Raw genomic sequence first — 19,838 nt, forward strand, 5'->3', positions numbered from 1 at the left:
AAGTGTATGAATAGTACCCCCCACCATTTGTGTTTTTCAGTAGGTGGCTTCGCAAATTTATTAAATAGATCAGCCTCCCATATTTCAAACCAAAACATTAGCTAATAAAGTAAATTTCATCACATAATAAGTACATTTTAAAAAGTCATGAATAGTTGCCTTATCATATGGTGTTTTATGTTTTCCCTGTCTAACATAGTAAGAAATATGGCTTAAAGAATTGAATATGAGTACTCATCAGAGATTTGACAAACATACAATCTGTCCTCTATTTCTATCATTTTCCTTTACAGTAGTAAATTTTAGTTTTCTTCTTTTGCCAAAACTTATAGGTAGTAGAAAATATTATCCCATGTAAAATAAAATAATCACAAACCATTGTACAAAGCCATTTATAAAAACTGGTAGTTAGAAATGCATTCTAAGCTATTTTTAAACTTTCTTGTTGACTACAGATTAACCTTCCAAATGGATGGCAATGAAATCATGTCTAGGTGCTTCAGGTCTCCAGTCTTGCAAATTGCTACTTCAGATGAATGAATTATGAAAATATAAGCTGACATCAGTTCAAGTAGATGCAGAATTGAAACTCCATGGAATGTATATAAACCTTTCAAAGTACTGACAGACAGTTTAACAGAATGACTATCAGGAAGTTGAAATAATGGTAATAATAGTAAAGGAATAATAGTAAAGACATAGAATGAATGAAGAATGGAACAAGGGGCAAGTACAGCTAGAATACCTAATATACACATGTGAGAAAGGAAGTGGTAAATCGGAAATAAATCTTGTAGAAGGGGTTGGTTGAGAAAGATAGAAGGAGTGACTCTGATCCCGGAACATTGGGCAATTAGATCGACATATTTAATTGTAACACACTTTCAGAACCTTTTGAAATTGAGTGAAAAAACACAACAAAAAAACAAAAACACACAAAAAGCACAACCAAACATCAATCTCTACAGAGTACGATTATGACCTCTCAAAATTTTAAATAGTTAATGAAGGACAATCTTGGGAAAAGCATACAAAGCTGTTCGAAGTGAGCAATTTTGGGTAGAGGAGGATTTTTAACAGATGTAAATAGATTGTTTAAAGTTATAAATCACCTACATCTGCTGCAAATATTTTCTTCTGTGAGTTCTCTTGGTCTGAACGGGATATTCTAGTCTTGAGCCACATTTGATAGCTTGTGAAGATAGAATGGAAGAAACAAGATCAAGAACCCATTCCCATTACTCCATTGGAGAGGAAACAGTCCTCTACGTTTTCTCTCATTTCTATTGACTAGTTTTACTCATAAGTTTAAGTCAAGTGATTTGAATTATATATTTCCTTCTTTGTTCTGGCAAAGTAATTGGTCAAAATAATTCACTAAATATTATTAGCCATTTTTTTCTATCATCTGTTTTCTTGTCCAAGTGAGTCCATTAAACTTCCCCCTTGCCACGGAAACCCAGCATCAATGTTAATGAGGACAATCTCTAATGTAAAACTGTGTCTCCAAAATACCAGTCCAAGAAGCTGTGATCACAAATATTTAGCTATACATTTTTCTTTTTTCTTTTACCTTAAAAGTCTTCTTGTGTCTAAAGTGCCCTCAAAAATAAGTACTCCACCAATTTTTGGATGAGTCACCTATAACCTCAAAGATATATTTTGCTAACAAGATGCTTAGAGGAAACTGAAGTATACTGCACTTTTATCTTCTCTCTTAAGACTCTCCTTAGATGCCATATCAGGAACAGTGAAGTTATTCTTTGCAAAAATATTTCAATAGATTATTTTTTTCTCTTTGTCTTTCATTTGCTCAAAAAGATGTATGGAGAAGAATAGAGTTGAATCACCCATACCTTGGATGACAGTGTCTTTTACAAAAGGACAATGCTCCTATGTCCTATTTATCTATCCTCCTCTTAGCTCTTGCCTGATTTCCAACTAATCACAAATTCTTAGCTTCAAGTCTAATGAAGGTGAAGGACTATAAGGCCTCCCCCATTGCTACATTGTAGGGCTAGATCTCTGGCAGGAGTTAGGTGTGAACGACGCACTCAAGGAACACACGTTAGGAGAACAGGCTTAAGCAGGTCTGGTTTATTTCTGCACAAGGGTTGGGATTTTATAGCCCCAGGTTTCGCAACCTCCTGAGTCCTTCCCAGCCAATTACTTAGCGGGGAGTTGATGATGGGCACTGCTTGGTGACAGGCACTGATTGGGCCCCCAGGGGCATGTAGGGAGCATGGACAGTTCATGGCTTGCAAGCTAGGCAGACGTGCTTGTGGGTCACGTCTCTATGAGCAGGAAGTGTGCTTCAACTGCTAATCTAGCTGACTCAACCAGATCTGACCGGCTCTACCCACAATTTTCCCCTTTTCTATTAAAAGGACCATCATTATGGTGACCCGTTGTTGGAGGCGTTTTTGCCAGGAGTGCAAGCATTTAACAATTCCTAGGAGAGTAAGCCCTACAAGTGCAAGGCCTCCCCAGATGACCAGAGAGGATGGCAAAAACCATTGTTGTAACTTTTAAAGCACATCTTCTAAAAAGGAGGCAGCGGGAATAAGCTGTATGGTGGTCTGGTTTAGGTGGGTAAGATCATGCAGCAAGTTTTGGGTGAAGTTTAAGTACTTAAGGGACTAAGGGTCTTTGATGTAGTTACTAAGTTCAGTGAAATTGGGTGCGGGAGTGGAAAGCTGACAGACAGAAGTAGTCATAGCATTACATAGTCCTCCTTGTTGTAATCAAAGAAACGTAATCTGTTCTTGGAGCAAGTCTATTCGTTGTTGGAGCACAAGGAGGCCTCCCTTAAGATGATTGAGGGATGAGCTGGTTTATCTGTTGCATGGTGGACACGCTTTGGGACAGCAATATAGCGGCGGTGGTAGCTGAAGCCTCTGTAGCAATGATCAATCCTAGTGCTCTTTTAGTGCGCGGACGAATCAATTGAACCTGGGAAAACTGAGAGTCATTAGTAGCCAGAACAATAAATGGGGGAACACGTACCAAACCTGCAAAAGGATAGGAGCCATTGGGTTGCCAGTGATTGCTGAGAGTGTCAGTAGCGGAGGAGTTGTCTCCTAGACAAAAAAAGAACGGGGCTCTAACCACTACCATTCCTGACACCTGGTCATATCCAGATCAGTTACAGAGACGAGTATTGGCCAATAGGAAAGGGGACAAACCGAGGCAGGAATATGATGAGCAAAAGATTGGCATGGGGAGTCCTAGGTCTCCCAATCGTCCTCCTAAAGAGTCATAAAACTCCTTTAGATTTTGTGGTTTGTGATCTTTTTCAGATTGGTTGTATATAGCTGGGTCTCTACCCTTAAAAGAGTTTTAAAAGAGAAACTATGAAGATGAAGCAGTGGGTGAGGCTTCAATAGACTTGAAGCCAAGAAGCTGTGTTTAATTGGAAATCAGGAAAGAGCTGAGAGGAGGACATACAAGTAGGACACAGAAGCGTTGTCCTTTTGTAACAGACCTTTCTTCCAAGGAATGGGTGATTTACCTCTATTCTTCTCCATACATCTTGGTGAGCAAATGCAAGAACAAGAGAAAAATAATATATTGTAATAATTTTGCAAAGAATAACTTCACTGTTCCTGATATGGTATGTAAGGAGAGTCTTAAGTGAGAAGATAAAAATGGAGTATTTTTTGGTTTCCTCTAAGCATCTTGTTAGCAAAATATATCCTTGAGGTTAGAATTGATTGAAACAAAAAGTGATGGAGTACTTATTTTTCTGGGCAATTTAGACACAAGAAGACTTTCAAGGTAAAGGAAAAATAAAAAAGTTAGCCAAGTATTTGTAATCACAGCTTCTTTGACTGGTTTTCTGGAGACAATTTTTACATTAGATTTGTCCTCATTAACATAGATGTTGTTTCATGGCAACCAAATGCAAGAGGAAAGTTTAATGGACTCGCTTAGTCAATTAAACAGCATAATCAAGAAAATGGCAAATAATCTTTAGTGAATTATTTGACCAATTACTTTGCCAGAATAAAGAAAGAAAATCTAATTCAAAAAGATTTGACCTAAAAGTATGAATAAAATGTAGTGAAGAGAGATGAGAGAAAAAATAGTGGATTGTTTTCTCTACAGTGGAGTAATGGGTTCTTCATCTTGTTTCTTCCATTCCATCTTTCCAAGCTATTAATTGTGGTACAGGACTGGGGTATCCAGTTCAGACAAAGAGAACTCATAGAAGAAAGATAATATTTGCACAGATATAGGTGATTTATAACCTTAGATAATCTATTTAAATCTTTTCGGAATCCTCCCCTACACCAAACTGCCCTCTTTGGACATCTTTGTTTGCTTTTACCAAGACTTCCCTCCATTAACTGCTTAAAATTTTTGAGAGGTCATATTCATACTCCCTAGAGAGTGCTGTTTGGTTGTGATTTTTATGTGTTTTTGTGTTTTTTAACTGAATTTCCAAAGGTTGTGCAAGTGTCTTACAATTAAATATGTCCACCTAATTATCCATTGCTCCTGGATCACAGTGACTGCTTCTATCATTCTCAACCACCCCCTTCCCCAAGATTTATTTCCGATTTACCACTTCCTTTCTCAAATGTGTAGATTGAGTATTCTAGCTGTACTTGCCCCTTGTTCCATTTTTCATTCATTCTATGTCTTTACTATTATGCCTGTCTGGTTTCAACTTCCTGATAGTCATTCTGTTAAACTGTCTGTTAATATTTGAAAGGTTTATATACATTCCATGGAGTTTCAATCCTGGATATACTTGAACTGATGTCAGCTTATATTTCCATAATTCATTCATCTGCAATAACAATTTGCAAGACGGGAGACTTGAAACACCTAGACATGATTATATTCTCATTCATTTGAAGATTAATCTTTAGTCAACAAGAAAGTTTAAAAATGGCTTTGAATGTATTCTTAACTAACAGTTTTTATAAAGGGCTTTGTAAAATGATGTGTGGTTATTTTATTTTACATGGAATAAGACTTTCTACCTCCTATAAGTTTTGGAAAAAGAAGAAAACCAACATTTACTACTATAGAGGAATATGATAGAAATAGAAGATAGATTTTGTCACATCTCAGATGAGTACCCATACTCAAGATTTAAAGACATATTTATTACTATGCTAGACAGAGGGAAAACAAAACAGTATATGATAAGGCAAGTATTTATGACTTTTTAAAATGCCCCTTATTAAGTGATGAAATTTACTTTATTAGCTAACGTTTGGGGTTGAAATATGGGAGGCTAATCCATTTAACAAATTTCTGGAAGGCACCTACTGAACAACACAAATGGTGCGTGGTACTATTTCTAGATTTTAATGAATGTTTGAACCTGTTTGACATTAGTGCTGGGTAAATAAATCAACTCTATTGTATCTTGCTCCCTACACTTGAAAAACTTGTAATGTCACTAAGTGTCATCTACTTATCAAAGGTTATTTTGGCAAGTGTGATTTCAAAAAGTTTATTTGAAAAGGAATACACTTTCAGGAGATTAAATGTAGTTTGGTTTGAGAATGACAACCTTTTTATACCACAGAACCAAGTTGTACTAAAGTACCAGTGTTTTGAAGCACTACCGATCTTCTCAATTAATGTTCTGCTGAATTATATTTGACCTCTAAGTCAAGTTTTCCTGACCATGGTAGATCAATCACGGATCCATCCTTACAGGAACTATTTTTTGGGCCCACTTATGCTGGACTGATATATTACATTAGTCATTAGGGGAGGGGTATTAAAAATAATCTTGTGACATTTTCTGATCTTGTTCACTCATATGGGCTGGCCATCTGTAAATTCAGTTTGAAATACAGTAATTTCTCTCGATTTTGTGACTTCATCTTTCATTTTAAGTTGCCTTGCATTACACAATTGCTTGCTGCTAATTCTTGTTTCTCAAGGAATTGGAGCCCTGAAATATAAGAAATGAGAAATTGAGATGGATTTTCAGTTACTTTCTGCTGGCATGTTGCGTAGGCTTAGGTGAGAAGTCTTGCCCCTGTTATCTAATGATGCAGGTAACTCAGCCATAAGATATTAGGACCCATGGGTCTATAGAAGAATAATGTCTTTTAGATATCATATTAGCACAATTGGAGTATAATCTGTAGGAATGCATCAGAAATATGGAGAAAAACAGTTTGGGACCAGTGAGTTAAAACAATAAACAGAGCATCAGAGTAAAATCTCTAATAGATTAGAGGAAACAACATTGATTTTTAACAATGTGAATTCAGAAGACCATGAACACATAGAAGGTATCACAAGTTTATATCGAAGACATTGCATTGATACTTTTTATATTCTAATATATATTCTAAACCTAATTATTTATATTCCAATTCTATTTATTGGAATAAATAAATATCAATTTACTTTTCAAATTATCAATTGATTCTAGTAAGTTTCACTGTGTGAAATATAAAATCAGCACATATAAATATAAAATATATAACTATATAAAAGATAATATAATAGCACATGCTTTGCATTGTTCTGTTTTGGTTAGGGTATCAAAAGCAACTCTATTTTAAAGTATTATTCCATTATCTCTACCTCAGTGTTTGGTAGAGTTAGACTTAAACATTTAACTTTTGTAGATTTACAGACTGAAGGCAAGAAGAAACATTACCAATTTATGGCCTAATATCAAGGAGAAACATATGGACTTCTCCTGGAGCTATGAAAATATTTGGTGATAGAAAAGCATTCGTCTAAGTTCCTGCCTGGTTGGAAGGTAGATAGGCCAGGACATTAGGTAATCATGCATATGAACAATTTTTTCACCTTCTTGGCTTTAGCTACTTTTGAAATGGTAGGTATAATAAAAAATTATATTTTGATAAAAACCTTCTAGTCTGAAAAGTTCTGTCTGAAATATTCATCTTTCTATTATCCCTTGGAACTAAGATTTGTTTTGTTCAAGTAAGACAATTTACACTATCAGGGTAAGATATTCTGGTTGGTCTGATATTACATGGAAGAATGGTAAAGTGTCAAGTAGACATTTGTGCCAATGAGACTTCATTTGGGAAAATTTCAGCTGCAGAAGTTTAGAAGTAGCTCTTAAGCAAGGCTTACTTTGAATCTGTTAGCTACACAGAGCTAACTCAGTTGGATAAATAAGTACTTGAAAAAGCCATCCCCTTTGGTCCTAGCTAAAAATGCTTCAAAGTATGATTAAATCTAAAATGAAAAAGATTTAAAATAGTCATTGACAAAAAAATTGCAAACGTGAGCAATCAATTGAACAATATAATTATTTTCCATTATACACAGAATTTTAGGGAAAGAAGATCAGTAGCATTGTTAGGAACAATAATGTTTCCTTGTTACAAATAGGCACCCAAGGATATAATCCTGTATAAATATTGCATCATTAACTACCTAAATTTAGAGGACATTATATGCTTCAGCAGCACATATATCAAAATTACACCAATACAGAGATTAACATGGCAATTGCAAAGGATGATATGAAAATCTGTGAATTATTCCATAATTTTCATTCTTCAGATGCAAGAAATGAAAAACAATTATTAAAAAGTTGATTACAAAATTACAAGTGTAACAATACATGTAATTCATATAAATAAAAGTTAGTTTGACATCAGTGTATTAAATCTTCACCTTAGAAAGGCCTTTACATTGCATAATCTTTATAATACTTTTAAAATTAGACAACATTGTCATTTTATTCCAAAGAAATATACTATAAAGACCTAGTAAAAAAGGAATCTTAAACTGTTTTGGTATGGAATGCAATCTGAAAGGACACATTTATTAATGAACCTATATGTTATAAAACAATGTAATATTCAAAGTCTTATATCTAGGAAAGAATAAAATAGATTATGGGCATTATACAAACAGAATACAGAATATTTTAAAGTATAATTTTTCAGATAAGCACCAGAAATAACTTTAGTTTCTTTAGTACTCATTTCAACAGATAAATTAAAATTATATCTGAATAAAAAAAGCAAAAACTCGAGGGGGTCCAAGATGGCGATGGGGAAGTAGGGGAATGCCACAGCTCTCCCCAAACAAAAAGAGAGTTCGAGTTCCAACGTTTAATCTCCTCAAGATACCGACAACAAAAAAATCAACATCCAGACAAAAATAGGAGTAAAAAGAAGAATTTCACAACAGAGAAGCATGAAGACCCCTCCCCCAACTTCTAATGGTCACAAAGCAGCGTGCCAAGCCACGGCCAGCCTGGCCTGGTGGGAGCTGCCGGTGGCCCAGAGACACAGGGAGCTGTGTGCAGATCACCCGCACCAAAGCCCCTTGAGGTACCAGTGTCAGAACGCGGATCTTGACGAATGAAGAAACTTTCGAGCAGGGAACTTACACAAAGATCCCACCCCTTCCCCTCATTCTCCATTTGAGCAGAGAGGCTCCATCCCACCAAAGCCACTCAGCCCCATGGCAGGAACCTCAGAGATACATGAGATGCCCACAGAACACCAGAGCAGAAGAACTGAAAGGAACTGATGCTGATCAAGAGATCGCAAACAGAGACAAACCCCAGAGATCAGCACCTGCACAGAGGCCCCTTCCCCACCCCTCGGGTGGAGGCCGGAGGCCCATCCCGTGGAGTGGACCCAAACAGTATCAATGGAGGCAGTGACAGAAAAGAAACACACGGAGCCACCACCTCTCAGCCTAGCCCACAACTACCTCAATTGAACTCTCACTGCAACGGCAACCAGCAACCTACATCACACAGAAACAACTAGCTCCAGGGTGAGTACCCCGCAGGGGACAGTGTATTCCTCAAGGGAGACCAGAGCTGGTGGGAATCCCCAGACCCCCTACCCCAAAACCTGCACCACAGGACCCACTAAAACTAGAAACTGTTCAAGAGCTCCACCAGCCCATGGATCACACTCAGCTGGCAAGGCTTGAACAAGAGAGACCCTGGAAGGAAGCTTAAATGCCCAAGCCTGGAACAATGCCACTGGGTCAAGACACCCAACGGTGGAAGAAATTTGAACTGTGTACTCCAAGCTGCGTAATCTAGGTGGGATACATAGCAGCACAGGTCCATCAGGTGAGCCCCAGGCTGGGGTCTGGGACCAGGCCTGGGGATCTGGTGCCTGAGCAACATAACTAACTCCTCCCAACTGAAATCAGAAGGTGAGTATACGCTTCAGCAGAGGGGAGAAAAACAGGGGAAACGCACCCCTGGTAATCATGCCTGTGACAGCAAAAAACGCAGGGGGTTCAAGACAAGAGAAGCCCAAACCCCACAAGAACCCGACCCATGTATTCTAGGCTGGGAATTGAACAACACAGGCCTCCAGCACCTGATAATAGTCAGGAGCTCAGGCTGGTAAGTTGCTCAGCAGTACAGTGCTTGTCTTATGTGCAAGAGGCCCTGGATCTGATTCCTCAACAAAACATAAGCAGAAAGGGCCAGATGTGGTGCTATGGGTCAAATGGTAGGGTGCCAGCCTTGAGCTTAAGAGCTGAGGGACAGCACCCAAGACCAGAGTTCAAGCCTACAACTAGCCAAAAAGTAAAACAAAACAAAACATCAGGAGACCATAGCAGACTCCAGCATCTGGGAGAGTACATCCAGCACATCCGAACTCGCCAAGAGCACCTGTAGGAACAAACAGGAGCAATCTAGGCTGCTCAACCCTTCTAAAGGCGGGAACTGCCAGTGATCTGCAGCAGAGAGCTGAGAATCCTGTGTGGGTCAGACCAGCAGCTGGAGGTCGGCCCCCAACAGAACTGAGATCAGGTACAGACTCTCTCTACCAGCACAGAAACAGTAATCAAGCAAAGACAGACACCTATTGACCAAAACAAAATTTCAGATTAGTCTTCAATAATCCTTGAATCCCCATGAGAAAATCACAGAGAAATATTACAAGGTTTATCAACACCTAGGATAGCAAGCTATCTCTAAAAGCCAGCAGCAATCCAGGGGAGAGCCCCAGTGGGAGAAAAGCAGGAATGGAAGACAAACACTATATCCAAGACATGCTGGAGGCAATGACTCAAGAATAAAGTGAGAAATAGACCAGAATTTGAAAGAACACTGGGTCGAAATACCAAAAGAGGTGCAGGACATCAAACAGGAGATGCATGCAAAAATAGAGGTAGCACACACCTCACTAAGCCGTGAGATAAGTGACAAAATAGAGGCAGTACATACCTCCTTAAGAGGTGAGATTAGTATTTTGAAAACCAACATTGAATCCATTGAAATCAACAATGAGTCCCTTTCCTCCATGCAAACCACAATGGAAACCACGGTTAACAGAGTGAACAAAATGGAATACAGAAGACAGAATACATCAACTGGACCAAAAAATGACAGATATTGAAAAATCACTTAAATTATACCAAAGGGAAATTCAAGGACAAGCAGATAGTGCCAAGAAATTTAACCTTCATATATGAAGATGAGGAATATCAAAGCAAGGGAATGCAGCACCTATTCCACAAGATAATCGGTGAAAATTTTCCCCATCTCTAAAAAGAACATCTTACCCACATAACAGAAGCATATAGAACACCTAACAAGCAGGATCCCAGGAGAAACACTTCTAGACACATTATAGTATAAATGATAGATCTGAATGATAAGGAAACAAACTTGCATGCAGCAAAAATGAAGAAGGAGCTATACTACTATAGGAAAAATATTACAATCACTACAGATCTCTCCACACAAACACTGAATGCAAGAAAGGCCTGGGAAAGTACCACATGAGCACTGAGAGCCAATAACTGCCAACCCAGACTGATATACTCGGCAAAGCTAGCATTCACATTCCATGGAGAAATGAAAATTTTTAATAGCAAAGAAAAAACTAAATTAATACATAAACATTAAGCCAGCATTACAAAGACTACTAAAAGGTGGAACACAACCTGAGAAAAGCAACCAGGAACAGGGACCTGCACCCAGACAAGCATTAATAGAAGTCTATCTGAGCAAGGACAGAGGAAAAGAAAGAAGAAAAACAGTGACCATAATGCATCTCTCTATTATATCTCTTAAGATTAACGGACTTATTTCACAAATCAAAAGAAAAAGAACTGCAGATTGGATCCTAAAACAGGACCCATCCATCTGTTGCCTTCAGGAGACCCACCTCTAAGCCAAACATGCAAACAAACTCAGAGTGAAGGGTTGGAAAAGGATCTACCAATAAAATGCCCCTAATAAGAAAGCAGGTGTAGCAATCCTTATATCTGATAAAATAAACTTGTCATTAAAATCATTACAGTGTCAAACCATCCCTGCATCTCTGGGATGAAGCCTAACTGGTCATAGTGTATGATTTTTTTTTATGTGTTTCTGGATTCTTTTAGCTAGAATCTTGTTAAGGATCTTTGCACCTGAGTTCATCAAGGAAATTGGCCTGTAATTCTCCTTTTTGGTTGGGTCTTTGCATGGTTTGGGGATGAGTGTGATATTGGCTTCTCTGTTTCTCTGAAGAGCTTGAGGAGTGTGGGTATTAGTTCTTCTTTAAAGGTCTTACAGAATTCTGCTATGAATCCATCTGGTCCTGAGCTTTTTTTTGTTGTTGGAAGACCTCTGATTGCTTCCTGTATCTCGTTGTAGGATATTGGCTTATTTAATTGGTTCACTTCTTTGCTCAGTTTGGGCAACTTAGATTTCTCTAAAAATGCATCCATTTCTGCCAGGTTTTCTTCCTTTAGAGAGTATAACTTTTGAAAGTAGCCCATTAGGATTGTTTGGATATTTTGGGTACGTGTTATGATTTTTCCCGTGGCATCCCTAATCTTGTTAAAATGGGTTTCCTCTCTTATTTTTTTTAATTAATCTTGCCAACGGTCCATCAATTTTGTTTATTTTTTCAAAGAACCAGCTTTTTGTTTGGTTAATTTTGGCTGTAATTATCTGATTTTCTAATTGGTTAATCTCTGCTCTTAATTTGGTTATCTGGCTCCGTCTAGTAACTTTAGGTTCCATTTTTTCATGTTTTTCTAGCTGTTTTAATTGCAACATGAGATTATTTACTTGGTCTGTCTCCATTTTCTTGATGTGGGCAATGAGGGCGATAAATTTACCCCTCAGGACAGCTTTTGCTGTGTCCCACAAGTGTCTTTGCGAGGTTTTATTTATTTCGTTTTCATTGAGTTGTAGGAAATGTTTTATTTCTTCTCTGATCTCTTCCATTACCCAAGCATTGCTAAGAAGTGTGCTGTTCAATTTGCATGTATTAGAGAAATTTCTGCCGTATGCTTTGTTATTGAGAACTAGCTTGATTCCACTATGGTCAGATAAGATACAGGGGATTATGTCGTCCCTTTGTGTTTGCTTAAGTTCCTTGCATGAACTATGATATAGTCTATTTTGGAGAAAGTTCCATGAGCTGCTGAGAAGAATGTGTACTGTGTTGTGTTACGGTGAAATACTCGGTAGATATCAGTTAATTCCGCTTGAAGTATGGCCTCACTTAATTTGGTAGCTTCTTTTCCAATCCTCTGGGTGGTAGGCCTGTCCTTTGGTGAGAGTGGTGTGTTGAGGTCTCCTAGTATTATCGTATTGGGATCTATTTTATTCTGTAAGTCAATAAATGTAATCCAACTCATCAACAGAGCCAAGGTCAAGAATCACATGATTTTTGCCACAGATGCAGAAAAGACCTTTGATAAAATTCAACATTCATTCATGCTAAAGGCTCTGGAGAAAATAGAAATAGCAGGAACATTTCTTAAAACAATTAAACCAGTTATGACAGACCAATAGCCAATAATACACTTAATGGGGAAAAGCTACAACCAATTCTCCTAAAATCAGGAACAAGGCAAGGATGCCTACTGTCTCCACTGCACTTCAATATAGTCCTGGAAGCCTTAGCCAGGTCAATAAGGCAAGAAAAATACATGAAAGGGATCCGCATAGGGAAAGAAGAGGCTAAACTATTCCTTTTTGCAGACAACATGATACTATACCTTCATGATCCCAAAAACTCCATCCCCAAACTCTTAGAAATCATAAATCACTTCGGCAAAGTAGCAGGATACAAAATAAACCCACAAAATTATATTAAGTGAAGTAAGCCAGGCCCAAAGAAACATAGGTCCCATGGTTTCCCTTATTTGCAATATCTAGTATAGGTATGAGTCAAGCGGAAAAAGTCAGAGAATGTGATGTTAGGAAAACGAACCCTCAAATATGTATTTTAATGTTTTTGTTTCTTTCATGCATGTGTTTCTAACGCATTTATAAGATTATTTCTTGGTTGCTTTGTATGTCCCTCCCCCACAGTGTAACCCCTGCTTTCACTATATTTGATGTCAGTATAACATGTGGAAGAGATGGGGACAAACAAGTTGTTTAAGGATTCAGGTGGACCTGTTGCAACAATGAGAAGTACAAAATGTCATGTCAAAACCAGCTTTACAATGTCGGAGGGGGGGGAGAGGGGGTATGATTGGGTGGGGGTAGGGGGGAGGCTGGGAAGGGAGGTGAAGGGTAAACAAAGGAGGAGGCTGCAATGCTTGGTAAGAAATGTATGCATTATCCTGACCATGTAATTGTAACCCCTCTGTACAGTATGTTCTCAAATAAAATAAAATAAAATTTAAAAAGAAATAAAAAATAAAAAAATAAAAAAAAATCAGTTGCCTTCCTGTACACTGACAATGTACAAGAAGAGAGGGAAATAAAGGGAGTAACCCCATTCACAATAACCTCCCCCAAAATAAAATATTTAGGAATTAACCAAAGATGTAAAAGAACTATTTAATAAAAACTATAAAAAGATAAAGACAGAAATTGCAGAAGACTCTAGGAAATGGAAAGACCTCCCATGCTCTTGGATAGGCCAAGTTAATATAGTGAAGATGGCAATACTGCCAAAATTAATATACAAATTCAATGCATTCCCTATTAAAATCCTAATGACTTACATCACTAAAATACAGAAAACAGTCCAAAAATTCATATGGAACAACAAAAGACCTAGAATAGCCAAACCAATTCTAGGGAATAAAGGCAAAATGGGAGGGATATCCATGCCGCACTTCAAACTATACTACAGAGCTATAATAATAAAGACAGCATGGTACTTGCACAAAAACAGACAAGAAGACCAATGGAACAGAATAGAAGATCCAGAAATAAATCCACAGGCCTAGAGTCAGCTGATATTAAACAAAGGAGCCCAAGACATACAATGGAAGAAACACAGCCTCTTCAACCACTACTGCTGGGAAAACTGGGCTGCCACATGCAGAAAAATAAAAGTGGACCCCAGCCTATCACCATGCACTAACATCAACTCAAAATGGATTAAAGATCTTAACATTAAAACTGAATCTCTGAAACTACTGCAGGACAGAGTAGGAGAGACACTTGAACCAATAGGCACAGGAAGGAACTTCCTGAACAGAGTCCCAGGATCACAACAAATTGGAGAGAGACTCAACAAATGGGCCAACTTTAAAATATAAATCTTCTGCACAGCTAAATCTATTGTAACCAAGCTAGAAAGACAAATAACTAATTGGGAAAAAATATTTACCAGCAATATATCAGACAAGGGGTTAATATCCAGTATATACAGGGAACTCAAGAAACTAATCCCTCCTAAACCTAACAAACCAATTACTAAATTGGCAAGGGAAGTAAAGAGGGACTTCTCAGAGGAAGAAATAAAAATGTCAAAGAAAGACATGAGGAAATGTTCATCATCCCTGTTGGTGAAGGAAATGCAAATAAAGACAAAGATACCACCTTACCCCAGTCAGAATGTCACACATCCAGAAATCATCCAATGACAATTGCTGGAGGGTATGTGGAGAAATAGGAACCCTATTACACTGCTGGTGGGAATGTACACTTATACAACCACTTTGGAAAGCACTCTGGAGGGTCCTTAGAAAGATAAAGATTGACCTCCCTTATGACCCATTCATACCACTTCTAGGCATCTACCCTGAACAATAGGAAACAATATACAAGGACACGTGCACCTCAATGTTTATTGCAGCACTGTTGACAATAGCTAGGAAATGGAAACAACCCAGATGCCCCAACACAGATGAATGTATTCAAAAATTTTGGTATCTACAAACAATGGAATATTATGCAGCCATTAGAAATGACAAAATAATGGCATTTGCAGGGAAATGGATGGAGCTAGAAGGTGATCATGTTAAGCAAGGTAAGCCAAGAGCAAAGAGACAAACGGTACATGGTCTCCCTGATAAGTGGATGCTAAATCCAAAATGTTAGGTGATACGACAAAATTAACAGGACTTAAGAAACAAAGAACTCCCACTCATCTGGTTGAAACACTACTAAATATCCCCATACTGCTGATCACATGTATGTTGTATTGTGTACACTGTTATATGTTATAGACTGTGATAGACAATTTGCTCCAGGAAATTTAGAATGAACTTGTGACTTTAAAGGATCATCATTATTTCACAATACTGTGAAATTTGGGAAGTTATGTAATCACTTAATCACAATTAAAAAAAAAAAAGAACCTCGGGGAAGTAAGGAGGGCAGGGATGGTAGGAGGAAAACAATGGAGGGGGTAACAATGCTCAATAGGAAGTGTACTCATTACATTGCTCATGTAACTGTAACCCTCTGTATAGTATCTTTACAATAAAAAATTTTAAAAAAAGATCCAATCAACAGTAAAAAAAAAAACTAAAATCAATACAAAAAGACAAGGATGGACACTACATATTAATACAGGAAACAATACAAGAGGGGGATATTACCATAATCTACCTAACATTCCCCAAACATTGGTGCACCCAAATATGTTAAGCAAATACTCTCAAACTTACAGAATAAAATAGATCCAATATGATAATACTAGGAGACTTTAACACCCCACTCTCACCAAAGGACAGGTCTACCAACCAGCATATTGGCAAAGAAGCTATCGAATTAATGAGGCCATACTTCAAGCAGAACTGACATTTACCAAGTATTTCACCCTAAAAACAACATAGTACACATTCTTCTCAGCAGCTCATGGTACTTTCTCCAAAATAGACCATATAATAGTTCATGTAAGAAACTTAAGCAAATTCAAGGGGATTGACATAATCCCCTGTATCCTATCTAACAATAGTGGAATCAAGCTAGTTCTCAATAACAAAACATACTGCAGAAATTACTAAAATACATGGAAATTGAACAGCTCACATCAAAGCAATGCCTGGGTAATGGAAGTGATTAAAGAAGAAATTTAAAAAATTCCTACAACTCAATGAAAATGAAAATGCATCGCAAAAACCTTTTGGGACACAGCAAAAGCTGTCCTGATGGACAAATTTATTGCCATCAGTGCCCAGATCAAGAAAATAGAGACAGACCAAGAAAATAATCTCATGTTGCAAATAAAACAGCTAGAAAAACATGAAAAAATGGAACCTAAAGTTACTAAACACAGCCAGATAGCCAAACTAAGAGCGGAGATTATCCAAATAGAGAATTGGAGAATCATAGCCAAAATTAACCAAACAAAAAGCTGGTTGAAAAAACAAATAAAATTGATAGATATTTGGCAAGATTAATTTAAAAAAGAAGAGAGGAAACCCATATTAACAGGATTAGGGATGCTATGGGAAAAATCACAACACGTACCCAAGATGCCCAAACAATTTTAATGGACTACTTTCAAAAGTTATACCCTCTAAAGAAAGAAAACCTGGCAGAAATGGATGCATTTTCAGAGAAATACAAGTTTCCCAAATTGAGCAAAGAAGAAGTAAATCAATTAAATAAGCCAACATCCTACAACGAGATACGGGAAGCAATCAGAAGTCTTCCAACAACAACAACAAAAAGCCCAGGATCAAATGAATTCACAACAGAATTCTATGCGATCTTTAAAGAAGAAGTAATACCTATACTCCTCAAGCTCTTCAGAGAAACAGAGAAGGAGGGAGCTAACCCAAACACCTTCTACGAAGCCAATATCACATTCATCCCCAAACCAGGCAAAGACCCAACCAAAAAGGAGAATTACAGGCCAATGTCCTTGATGAACACAGGTGCAAAGGTCATTAACAAGATTCTAGCTGACAGAATGCAGAAACACATTAAAAAAACCATACACTAAAACCATGTAAGCTTCATCCCAGAGATTCAGGGATGGTTTAACATACGTAAGTCAATAAATATAATCCAACACATCAACAGAGCCAAGGTCAAGAATCACATGATTATCTCCACAAATGCAGAAAAAGTTTTTGATAAAATTCAACATTCATTCATGCTAAAAGCTCTGGAGGCCATAGAAATAGAAGGAACATTTCTTAAAACATTATAAGCCATTTACAACAGACCAATAGCTAATACTATACTTAATGGGGAAAAGCTACAACCAATTCTTTTAAAATCAGGAACAAGGGGACTGGGAAGGTCGCTCAGTGGTAGAGCACTTGCCTTGCATGCCTGAGGTCCTGGGTTCGATTCCTCAGCACCACATAAGGAAAAAGAAAAAAGCCAGAAGTGGTGCTGTGGCTCAAGTGGTAGAGTGCTAGCCTTGAGCTGAAGAGCTGAGGGACAGCACCCAGGCCCAGATTTCAGGCCCTATGACCGGACCCCCGAAAAAAATCATGAAGAAGGCAAGGATGCCCACTGTCTCTACTCCTGTTCAATATATACCTGGAACTCTTAGTCAGGTCAATAAGGCAAGAAAAAGACATTATAAGGATCTGTATATGGAAAGAAGGAATTAAACTATCCCTTTTTACAGATGACATCATACTATACCTTCACGATCCCAAAAATTCCATCCCCAAACTCTTAGAAATCATAAATCACTTCGGCAACGTAGCAGGATACAAAATAAACCCCCCAAAACCAGTTGCATGCCTGTACACTGACAATGTACAAGCCGAGAGGGAAATAAAGGAAAGAAAGCCCATTCACAATAACATCCCCCAAAATAAAATATTCAGGAAGTAACCTAACCAAAGATGTAAAAGAACTATTTAATGAAAACTATAAAAAGTTAAAGAAAAAAATTACAGAGGACACTAGGAAATGGAAAGACCTCCCATGCTCTTTTATAGGCAGACAATATAGTGAAAATGTCAATACTGCCCAAATTAATATACAAATTCAATGCAATTCCTATTAAAATCCCAATGATGTATATCTCTGAAATATAGAAAACAGTCCAAAAATTCATATGGCACCAAAAAAGACCTAGAATATCCAAAATAATTCTAGCAAATAAAGACAACATGGGAGGTATACCCATGTCAAACTTCAAACTCTACTATAGAGCCATAATAACAAAGACAGCATGGTACTGGCACAAACACAGACCCGAAGACCAATAGAATAGAATAGAAGATCCAGAAATAAATCCACATGCCTACAGTCAGCTGACATTTGACAAAGGAACCAAAGACAGACAATGGAAGAAACACAGCCTCTTCAACCACTAATGCTGGGAAAACTGGGTGGCCATATGCAGAAGAATAAAAGTGGCCACCAGCATATCACCATACACCAACATCAGCTCAAAATGGATCAAAGACCTTAGCATTAAACCTGAATCTCTGAAACCGCTGCAGGCAGAGTAGGAGAGACACTTGTACTTATAGGCCCAGGAAAGAATTTCATGAACAGAGTCCCAGGGTCACAACAAATTGGAGTGAGACACGATAAATGGGACTACCTTAAAATAAAAAGCTTCTGCAAAGCTAAAGCTATCGCAACCAAGCTAGAAAGACAACCAATTAATTGGGGAAAATATTTACCAGCAATATATCCGACAAGGGGTTAATATCCAATATATACAGGGAACTCAAGAAACTAATCCCTCCAAAACCTAACAAACCAATTACTAAATGGGAAAGGGAACTAAAGAGAGACTTCTCAGAAGAAGAGATAAAAATGGCAAAGAAACACATTAGGAACTGTTCACCATCCCTGGTTTTGAAGGAAATGTAAATAAAGACAACCATGAGATACCACCTTACCCCAGTCAGAATGTCCCACATCCTCCAGTCAGCCAATGACAAATGCTGGAGTGTATGTGGAGAAAGAGGAACCCTACTACACTGCTGTTGGGAATGTACACTCATACAACCACTTTGGAAAACAGTCTGGAGGGTCCTAAGAAAGCTAAATATTGACCTCCCTTATGACCCAGTCATACCACTTCTAGGCATCTATCCTGAACAACAGGAACCAGTATACAAGGACACATGCACCTCCATGTTTGTTGCCGTACTGTTCATAATAACCAGGATATGGAAACAACCCAGATGTCCGACCACAGATGAATGGATCCCAAAATTGTGGTATCTATACACAATGCAATATTATGCAGCCATTAGAAATGACAAAATAATGGCATTTGCAGGGAAATGGATGGAGCTAGAAGGTGATCATGTTGAGCAAGGTAAGCCAAGAGCAAAGAGACAAACAGTACATGTTCTCCCTGATAAGTGGATGTTAAAACCAAAATGTTAGGTAATACAACAAAATTAACAGGACTTAAGAAACAAAGGACTTCCACTCATCTGGTCGAATCTCTACTAAATAACCCCATGCTGCTGATCACATGTATGGTATATATGTGTACAATGGAGGAGAACCAGGAAGATGACATAGAAGTAGAGGGAATCAGGGAAAAACCCGTCAGCTGCACTGGACATTGACCAAAATGAACTAAGCAAGTTAATGGCAGGGATGGGAGGGAGAAAACAATTGGGAAAAAGGGAACAGCTGATGTTATGCAAAACAAAAGAAATGTACATACCAACCAATGTGGAAGGAATAACTGTATCGCAAAGGTCATAGAACTCATAAATGTTATAGACTGTGATAGACAATTTGCTCC

At 37.9% G+C, this 19,838-nt stretch overlaps 1 pseudogene; it reads left to right on the forward strand.

The window, feature by feature from the left end:
* The first annotated feature begins 7,415 nt into the window (after positions 1-7,415).
* Positions 7,416-7,514, forward strand: LOC122126013 (annotated as a pseudogene).
* Positions 7,515-19,838: the final 12,324 nt, after the last annotated feature.

Source organism: Dipodomys spectabilis, unplaced genomic scaffold (genome assembly GCF_019054845.1).
Source record: "Dipodomys spectabilis isolate Male_0828 unplaced genomic scaffold, ASM1905484v1 ptg000270l, whole genome shotgun sequence".
In the NCBI taxonomy this organism is placed as follows: Eukaryota; Metazoa; Chordata; class Mammalia; order Rodentia; family Heteromyidae; genus Dipodomys; species Dipodomys spectabilis.